The sequence below is a fragment of the Miscanthus floridulus genome, chromosome 14 (assembly GCF_019320115.1).
Source record: "Miscanthus floridulus cultivar M001 chromosome 14, ASM1932011v1, whole genome shotgun sequence".
Lineage (NCBI taxonomy): Eukaryota > Viridiplantae > Streptophyta > Magnoliopsida > Poales > Poaceae > Miscanthus > Miscanthus floridulus.
In genome coordinates this window covers 59,305,083-59,316,034 of record NC_089593.1, presented here as the reverse complement: position 1 = coordinate 59,316,034, position 10,952 = coordinate 59,305,083, and the positions used below count along the sequence as shown (strand labels likewise).

Here is a 10,952-nt window from a genome sequence, read left to right as displayed (position 1 = left end):
TGCCCTACAATGGCACTAGAGACAACAACAGCATGTAGCGAGTCAGAACCCACCACGTTGTAGCTATCCAGATCAAATTACATCTGCTGCTCCATGTACAAGTCACAAACAACCAGGAAATCCACACATGGACATGCCCATGGACACCAAAAGTGTGCTTACTGCCTCTGTTTGTAACAACGCTCAACTAAATAATCTGAATGTCATCGTTCTAGTCAAATGATCAGGATGATTTGTATCAGCAGGGATGCAGCATCAGGGGTTGTGTGGAGACATGCTGCTCTCCTAGTCTTCCCTTGCCTTCTGTTGAAGCCGAGACAGCATGTTAGATGCCGCTGAGTCTCGTGCCTCATGAGGGGTGACCTTCATATCATCATCTGCACTCAAGTTGAAATCTGGGCCCGTAAGGTGGACACTGGCCTTGTACATATCTGCCAATATAGGAGTACAAACTGTAAAAGATCAAACATGTAGGAATTAAAAGCTATGAGAAAGTTTGCCCAAGCAGCCGAGCTGGAGCAACAAGAGATTCCAATTATATTTACCAGCGGACATTTGACTAATTCAAATTGTGATTAGGATGTATATGTTCTAAGATCATGCATATAGTATGGTATAGCAACATGTGTAAGCACCTATCAGAGCCCGAGTTTAAAGGTAGCTTTATATGATAAATGTCGCCCGCTATATGTATGTCAGTTTCCCAGTGCAAGAATAGCACACTGTGAAGCCTAAATCTGACTGCATTATTCTGACGCCTATATGGTCCATGGACATCATGCTACGGCATGCAGAAACTTGAAAAATCAGTGATTATCAACCACACACCACTGGTAACTGAAGGAAGTACTTCGTATCTTGGAAGAATCCAGTTGCTCTCACGGCATATGTCATCCAGTTGCTGCAATGACTACTGTCAGACAGAGCATTGTAGAGGCAGTCATGATAATAATTTACATCAGATGATGTTTCTTGCCTGGCATTTGTTGCGTAGAATGAAGTATGGCTTCTTTCAGTTTCTTCCTCTTTATGTTCATTGGTTGGCATCCTTCTCCAGAGCTAATTGGATTGCCAACTTCCATCATCTTCCCACTGTTCTCATATTTCTTCAGGATTGAGGTTACTTTAGGTGTCATCTCCGTTTCTGCACATGGTTTGGAAATGATACGCACTGGTTTAATACAACTTGAAGGTAAAATATTGAGGTTGATAAGCAACAATCACACAGTCGAAAAGATATGTTGATATATATATATATAGGTCTACAATTATTCTGCGGGAATAATTGAAGTTATCTTGCTAGTTGTCCTTGGAAGGCTAAATAATGTTCATGCACTTCTATTCTGCAGCCTTGTTTGGATGGGATGGTGACGCCCAACTCCATCATTCAGGACTAAGGTTCACATATACAAATCGAAGCCTAAGAGTACAAGGGCCTCGTGCTACGTTTAGTAACATTGTAGAATGGAAAGACAAGTTGTTTGCCACAAGATCATTTGATTTCACATTGTTAATGTCCAATTTATCTAGATTTAGTTGTGAAAAGGTAAATTACCTGTCAAGATTGTTTGAATGTCCATTTCGTACTCAGCACTTCGATCTCCAAGCACAAAATGCTCATGGAGCTGAAACATAGATAGACTAAGATGAGTACACATTAGGTTATCAACGAAGAGAAGAATTATGATCAACAAGCACCACTGTAACTTCAGAAATGAATTGCAATACGTAACATACTGTATCATCTCGCATCTTCTGAAGTAATTGCAGTGTTGTATACCTCTGAACATTCATGTTATCTGTGATGCCACCTGAAATGCAAATTGAAGTATACAGATTAAGATTTTGGAGCTTCAATATGGAGTAATCAATAATAGGGAAAACAAATTTCCTTTTTTCTGGGATAGGATTGTCCTTACCAGACTTTTCAGTTAGTTTCTCCTTTCGGCTTTTCAAGGCATGGTCGCTAATTACAGGATCAACATCTGGTATCTTAAAGTGTCACACCCCAAAATTTCTGATTTTGGGTTGTGCATAGAAAACACAAATTAAAATAAATGTTTTGATATTTGGATAAAATTTTTCAAGTTTAGTTTAAGTTAGCATCAATTAGTTATAGGAAAAATATGAATCTTCAAACTTTTCTAAATTAATTTGACCGGATATTGCTTGATGTGATGTTTGCTTGTTGTTTCTTTGTGTGTTGAGAGTGAGCAAAGTCTTTAAAATATGTTTAGTAGGTCGATCTTCCTTCTTTGACATGCCTTTATCTTTTTCTACAATCAAAATTTCTTGTTTCTCAGCTCAAGTTTTCATTGGGAGCTTCCTAAAATCTTTTCTTGGTAACCTAAATCGCTCCTTTCAACTCCTCGTCCCGTCAATCAATCTCTACAAACTTCTCGAGAAATTTTTCGGCTTTTTCTAGAACTTGTGTCCACTGTAAGCATAATTTAATTTTTAGATGCTCCAAATTATCTTATCATGAGCTCCAAATACTTTATTTTGGTTCCTCATATGAATTTTCGAAGCTTTCGGAGTATTTTTCACAGCTTAAATAATAATTCTAGACTTTTCTAGAATTATTTTATCCACGAAATTAATTAATTCCAAAAATAATAAAATCTCTCTTTATTTTCCAACGCTTAAAGCCCATGTGCAATAATTCTAATAAATCCTAAAGGCCCATGTCTTTATTTACTAATGGGCTTTAATGTTTATTTAGGCCTATTAGTGCAAGTGGACGATGCAACGTCAATTAGTACCATATCGCTAGTTAACGTGGATGTGGGAAGTTTTTCTCTTTATATATATATATATATATATATATATATATATATATTATATATATATATGTGTGTGTGTGTGTGTCAACCCCTTGGCTAAAACACACCAAAACTACGTAAGGGAAAGCCCCTAGTTTGGGAAATCCCTTATATAGTAAATTAGAATTTTCTCTCTTCCTGTCATGTCAGCGTCGGACTCTTCGGCGAGCTTTTTCGGCCTAACCGTCGCGTTCCGACATCAACACCACACCATGAGGTATCCCTCTTTGTCCTCCACGTCATGGTATACTTGGTTGCATGAATACATCACCGTTTGACCTTTTCTTCTTTGTTTCTTTGCTTCCGGTGAACTTCACCATGGTTGGCTTCTTGTTCTCCTTCGATTCCGGACGCTGCTTGGCTCTCCGGTGCCGCGTAGCCCGCTGGGCGAGCGCGCGTGCGCTACTACCGTGCGTGCATGGCTAGTTTGGGAGCCCTTTGGCCACCAGCGGCCACCGCCCGTCACAGATGACGCACGTGGGCAGGTGGGAGTCGAGGCCTCCAAGTCTCAGGCTCGTGCTCAGCTCAGCCCTGCCTTTGCTTCCCTGGCCGACATCCCCTACGAGAATGGCAGCAGGTTCCAAAGGCCATGGACGTCACGATCTGCAACAGCCAAGGATGAAGATGCCATAATTAAGTTTGTAATATCTCCGTCTTTCCTTCGTTTTAATTCTGATTCGGTTTGTTCAAGTTGCGTTAGATTCATGCTGACGTGCTCTACACAGTAGTATTAACGTTTTTCATGTCACATGTTTATATATATATATATAGTTAAATATTAAATTGATTAATATACTTGTATCTAGTTTTATAATTAAAATCAATATAGGTTTTATACTTATGTATTTTATATATAACTGATAACATGATTAATTGCTAACATAAATATGTTTCTAAATTATAATTTGATTAGGATAAACAAGGTCATATAAAACTTGTTTATATGCTCTCACATGCACCTTTGTTTTGTAAATGCTAAAGTTTAATCTGATTAAATTATATGATGACTAAAACATGATTAGCTATAACTCGACTTTTGAAAACTAAATATATTTTGATTAATCGGAATTAATACTATTCATATAGTTTTTCTTAATTAAAATAAATCAAACCCGTAGTTGCTTCTTTTATAATATAAAACTCTTGATAGTCGTTTCTTTTTAATGATAGTTTCGTTATCGACATTTCTTGCGTTCTCTCGATTGTAGCAACGAGTTCCCTCTTAGCACGTTGTTTTAAATCTCTTGCTCTATTACTCTTAGTTGCTTTTATTTGTTGCTTGTTTGATTGCCTATGTGTTGTGCTTGCTATTAGTAAACGAGATCCATTTGTGGGCGCCAAAGATCAGAAGGTGATGACCGAAAGCTGATGGTGTGAGTTGAGCAAGTGTTTAAGGCAAGTATAGCATGGGATCATCCTTGTTGTCCTATTCACTTTAATAACTTAATCATATGCATGTGTCTACCTTAGCAACCGTAGTAATTTTCCTAGCTATTTGATATCTTGGATTCTCACCTAAGGGGTACTGCATTGGGTAGTATGATGCTAGTGCTCAATTGAAACCATGATCTTGTAACTTGAGTAATGGAATATGCAATAAACACTAAAAGATCTTTTTAGCAACAAGGAAAAAGGAGGCTAGAGCATAGTTTTTATGAAGCTCTAGGTTCCTCTCCCTAATGACTTATCTGTAAGTGGTCACCGGGACTTACAGTACACCCATGAGTGCTATATGGCTCTGGCTTTAGTCAAGTATGAGGAGCTTTTCTAGCTTGTTAGTGGTTACCTTTATGGTGCAAGAGGGTGTGTTTCGGGTTGGGTGTAGTGTGACCTCTGTTCCTAAAAGTACTTCTGCGTGAGTGTGCCTTTGGAAAGGGGGCTCTATATTCGCAGGGCACAGAAACCTTGCTGCCCTAACTTAGTTAGATGAACCTTTAAAAGACTTCATAGTGAACTCTGCCGACCTTCCTTGGTAGTGGGTCAAGAGGCTGGTCACCTCGGACGAAAGGGTAAATCACGGCTCATGGGTAAAGATGTACAACCTCTGCAGAGTGTAAAACTGTTATAACAGCCGTGCTCATGGTCACGAGCGGCCTTGAAACTCTTACGGAATAGATTATCATTAATGATTAATTATTTACTGCTATTCATTATTCATGTTTATCTGATCATGTGTTTATGTGGGCCTTATGATAAATTTGATGCTACTCAATTACTTAAAATTACGACTAACTAAAAGCTAACCGTAGTAAACCAGTGTCATCCTTTTGAGCCCCATTAACCCCATATGTTATATTTGCTGAGTACGACATGTGCTCACCCTTGCTATTTCCCCACACCACAGACTCTAGAAAAGTTGCTCCGAAGATTGATGGAATCGCGGAGGAGTTCCCAGAAGATTGATAGAAGTGCTAGGCATATATTACCCACAGTCAGCCGTCCTTGTGAAGGATGGAGCCTAAAGATTACCAACAGTTTCGCCATACTCTGATGTAAGTATTGAATATGAGTATATTTCGTTATATAATAAAGCATTATCTCTTGATACTGTTGTAATTTGTCGCTATATGTGTGATTTGACTTTCCTGGGCACACATATTTAGTACTCAGTTTTGTCTTTAAAATTGGGTGTGACAGAAAGATAATTAATTATTTAAGTTGCAAGTATTTTTTTAAAAGAATTCTTTAAGTTGAAGTTTTACACATAAACTTGCAAATATTAATTATTAGTGAACTAGAAACATCACGCCTGATTTCAATGCATCTTTTTCTCAAGCTCATACGGAGTTCTTTACCGGAATGATATCTTGTGGCACATTTCTACTTTTAGAGTTGTTCTCTGGTCTGTTCTTGTCCATTTGGACACCTGAAATTAAGTGACTTTATCATAATGATAAGGAGAAACAACAATGGATCTGTAAAATCGAAGTAGCGAAGTACTATAAGATCGATAGACTCACTGGCTTGTAAGTATTTTGTGGGGCTCTGACCATCCACAGTGCTCTGCGTAGGTAGCAACTTTTGTCAAGGCTTCAAATTTTCTTTTTGCAGTTCGTGTTGCTGTCTGTTCTGTTTTTGCTGGTGCTGCAGTTGTTGGTACCACTATCACCAACTGCTTTTACCACCTGCTTATTTTTCTTTGGAGTTGAAACATCAGTGGTTATTTTTTTCATTTTGGACTTGCTATTACTGTTAACTTCTTGTTCCTTTGGCACGCTCAGTGAAGATCCCAAAGGCCAGTCCCTGCAACATGTGAGAGTAATCTTTAGTCATTAACCTAAAAGAGTTGTAAGAAGAACACCATTTCGATAATGGTTTCATGCATAATCAGCTGAAATAAATCTTTAAGTGTACCTGTTTAGGACGTTTAAGAAGACCTTATATGGCAGTAAATGATAGCAATCAACAACAGATGTTCGTTGTTGGGTACGAACCACTTTCAAATATAGGACCACTCATCCTGTCAGAGGAAATGAAGAAATACAATAGGGACAACTTTTATAAATTACTACGATTGAAAAATTGTGTGTTAACACTGGCAAAGCAACTCATTTAGGAGGGACAATCAACAAGCATTATATCACATACACATGAAACAAAGTATCTTGAAAAGCGTGAAGAGAGCTTTAGCAAAGTAACCATTGCTGAATCTATTATGGTGGCTATTATGGTTACAAGGGAGAGAGGGGGCCGCCCAAGGGCCTTGCCTGATCGAGCCAGAGAGAAGGCTTTTTCCTTCTAATTCTTAGTTTATTAGATTGATACATCTCATCTCCTTATATAGAGAGGCTTACTTGACCACTAAGTAAGAGATCCTTATCGATAGGCCCATGACATAGACTAATCACCCCTTATTTCTCACCCAGTCACTCCTGCTAAGCTTCTATATTAGCACCTGCTAATGGTGCGCCGAGGATTCCCCTTAATTGGGCACCAATCTGCCACTTTCCTGATTTGTTGCCTCTAACGCTACACCTCTAACACTACACCCCTCATGGAGAAGTAGCTCGTCCTCGAGCTGCAACCAAACTTGCTGCCTGCAGAATATAAGGTGGACATCATCCACACGTCGGAGCTGCACATGTACAGCCACCTCACCTAGATCCTATGGCGCAGTTTGGCGCGGGTGTCGAGACTTGGGAGTGGTCGCAACAGCGACCAGCAGAGGTGCCCTCATGGCTGGCCAGTGGCGGATTGCGGCGGCGCTACGCGGTGCGTGCCTAGCTATGATCCCATGCCTTCTCCATGCTAGATGGCTGTTGGTCCACGCCACATAGTGAAGAGATGTGGGCTTCCAATGGAGAACGACAAGGAGGGGTGTGCCTCCCCAACGTCCGTCGCCGGAGAATCTCAGTTCATATTCACTGCCTGTGGGGAAAATACCATGTCCGCCGCCTGCAGGGGAACCACAGGCTCAAGATCCCCGACGCAGCGGACAAGATCGAGGTCCTCCATGTAGTTATGCGCAACTTTGAGGAGATGTGATGGGGTGTGGGGCTGAATCAGCTACTGATCGTGCATCTCCCGCACCTGCCCACCCGCTAGGTGCCACGAACAGCAGCCTGTAGCCGCACCGCTACTAACACCTGACGGCTAAGCATCTTCCCTGCCGGCTCCGTCATGATGTCTGTTGGCTGCTTGATCTGCTGCAACATCTCGCCCTCAACTTGGATCTACTGGGCACCGTTTATGGTGGTAGTGGTGGTCGCCTGTTGTCGAGATTCCAGGGCCTCTAGATGCACCCAGAGAGACACCACCTACTAGGAGAGGACGGTCAGCTCCTTGGCGATAGGATCCGACGGCGGCTCATCAGAACCTGGCACCACCCATTCGAGATGTTATGGTGGCTATTATGGTTGCGAGGGAGAGAGGGGGTTGGCCGGGGGCCTTGCTCACGGCTGAGCAGGAGAGAAGGCCTTTTCCTTCTAATTCCTCCTTGATTAGATTGATACATCTCCTCTCCTTACATATAGAGGCTTACTTGATTCCTATGCAAACCATCCTTATCGATAGGCCCATGACATATCCCAATCACCCCTTAATTCTCTCCTAATCACACTTGTTAAGCTTCTATATTAGCACCTGCTAATGGTGTGCCTAGGATTCCACTAAATTGGACACCAATCTATCCACTTTCCTGATTTGCTTCCTCAAATGACATTAATCCTGATATGATGTGCTTATTGACTAGGTCTACAACATGCAATGGTACAAAGTGGGAACAGTGGAAAAGCAAACCTTTGATCATATCTAAAGGCATTTCCTTAAGCTTGTTGTCGACTGTCTGATCATAGTGCATAAGGAACAACATGGTAGCTGTCCCTTTATTATTCAGTGTGTACACCCGATGTTCTTCGATAAAACGCAAATGTGTATGATTCATACCTATTAAAATAAAAGTGTGGGAGACATACTAAGACATACAAAAGATAGGAGCACAAGCATAGACTTTGCAAAATCAATGAAAATCAAGCACACAATTACGCTTCCCAGGCAACTTGTGTATCAAGCACACAATTTGGTGTAATTTAGAAAAGAGCATTGATTGCTATCAGCTCATGAACACAATCTAATTAAGTAACTCTAGGACGCGATTAGTTGGCTTCCCGGCCGAGCTTGGCTCGCTCTAGGCATCCAGGCCCTCAGCAGCCATGCTGGATGCATGCAGGACGGTTATATATGTTTGGTTGCTCACACGGAAACAACCTCTTTTCCATTGGAGGCAACCCCATATCCATTATAGCATAACAGAAATACATTGTGCGCGAACAACCTAGCACAGCTGAGTTGCCATCTGGTTTTATGCATGTATAAATAAATGCACGGAAAATGCAGCCAGTCTTTAAGGAAACGCTCTCCCGCGCGCTCGCCTCGTGCGTGCGGCCATCAAAACATTGATTTTTTCCTCATGGGGCGAGCTAGGCTTGGGGGCGGCTTTTGCATGGAGCAAACTTAGGCCGACACCCAAGACCAGGAAGCTTGGCTGAGCCTCGTACATGCAACCAATCACGCCCCTAAGAGCAAGGCTAATAATACAGCCGGCTTTCTGGCTGTAAGGTTCCTTGCAGCCTTCTCTCAGCCCACTCATATAGTAGTTAGCTCTTTACAGTTAATACATGGCCCACTTGTTTCTCTCACAGACTTTCTTGGTTCTTGTGCCCAAGCCGGCTGTAAGCTTATAGCCCGCTTCTCTTCTCTCTCCTCCCCTCTCTCCTCCACCTCAGCATTTAGTCGGCTTACAGCCCGCTATTATACTTGCTCTAATGTGCTAGTGGATGCAAGACCATATTAAATAATGTTCCGGTAGCAAAACAACTTGTATAGAATCAAATTAAATGAGACCAGCGAAACCACACCAGCTAGCCTAACTCCACAAAATGACCATATTTTTGCCCATGTGCTTGTGGGTGAACTACAATTCTACTACAAATTTTGGCATCACTACCGGAAACAGTAAGTTTGTCGTGTGCCACAGGCACTCTGGCAAAGGCCACAAAACACTCGGCAAACGATTTGCCGAGTGTAACACTCGGCAAAGAGCACACGGCATGGACCTGTAGCCTAGCCAGTAGCCACAACAAGGCTGCATCCAATTGCTCTAGTTATTAGAAAAGGAATAAGGGTGCATACATACAATGCACTGTAATTAAGTTGAAGAAGAAAACTGTAGAAGTGTCTATAGCACAAACCTGTTTTGGGCTCCACCTCTGAATATCCAATCCGCTGAAGCATGGATGGTTCAGAAGGAAGTGGCGTAGATTTAATACACGACCCCTGCACCGACATGTCACTGCTGATATCTTTCTCAAATATCGACCAGACACCCTTGGTTTGGGATCCATGCTCGAGCAAGCATGCTTTCTTTGTCCAATTGAGAAGCATACCAGCAATCCTGGAGATCGGCCACATGATCATCTCGGGGGAGTCCTTGGTGGGGTCGTGCGCCTCAGCAATGTCGCAGGCGTCGATGATTGCCTTGTCAGTAACCAAGAAACCCGCCTCAGCATTTTGGTTCTGGGGATGGTTCAGGTACATGAGCAGATTTTTTATGGTGACGGTGAGGGAGGCGGACATGCAGAACCGAAGGGGGCAGGCAAACTCGAGTTGCGGGAACTGTTTCCAGTGGTAGTAGTTGTATAGGAGAACCGTTGCGTGGACCTGCACAACAACAAAACCACATACATGGCGGGTAAGTCGCTGACGATTTATTAGAAAAAACAAAAGCGAATTCGAAAAGCCCGAAGCCTGAAACAAATAAGCTAGAATAAGCTCCATATGATATGACGGAGCCCCGAGGAAAGCCACAGCTCGATCGGCAATTGCAAAAATAAAAAAGAGAAAAAGAAAAAAAAAGTGTGTGATCAACACTAAGTGGAACAATGTTATGGATCAGCCAGTAGAAGCCGCGAATTCCAAATGCACCAAGCAAGGATGCAAAAAAGACCTGCTGGACAACCGCGGGCCACTTGTTTTTCTATTGCAGACTGAAGCGCGGGCGATCCTGCTAACAAAAGTGGGCAATCAGCAAAGCCCGTGAAATCCTGCACACACCCGCAAACAGGCGAAGACTCTACCATCGCCGTCATTTCATCTGTCTACTCGACCAAGCCCACTTTTGCCCCTGCCACCGCACCGGCTAAGAAGAAATCGTCGTCTACTCCAGCTGCCGAGGCCCCCGTCGCTAGGAAGAAGAAGGGCGCTTCCGCCCCTGCTCCGGCTGCTGAGGATGTGCCAGGATGGTGCAGTTTGCAAGCGCTTGTGTAGCAGGCACCCGCACAGCCCAAAATATTGGCACGCAGCCCGCCCCGCTTGCATCCGTAGCCATGCAGGACCGCTCGCATCTCACGGGGAGGAGGCGTAAGCGCCATGCTCCTCCGTTCCTCAAAGGGCGTGCCGGATCGAGGAACGTGGGTGAGCCGCCAAAGCGCGAATAGCAGCTGCCAAGCACCGGAGCCTGCCCTGAGGCAGTGCCTCATGACCGCCTGGCCTCCTTGGTTGTGGCACTTGGAGGTGGAGCGCCGCCGCCAAGTTCGATTGAGGTGGCCCGTGGCCGGATCGGGAGATCGGGAGCGCTTGTTGACGCCGGCTGCCGGAATGCAGCTCGACCGCGATCGGCAATGGGCCGACGGG

General features: G+C 43.2%; 1 pseudogene; it reads right to left on the bottom strand.

The window, feature by feature from the left end:
* Positions 1-285: 285 nt before the first annotated feature.
* LOC136503507 (uncharacterized) lies at positions 286-10,399 on the bottom strand (annotated as a pseudogene).
* Between the last annotated feature and the right edge of the window lie 553 nt (positions 10,400-10,952).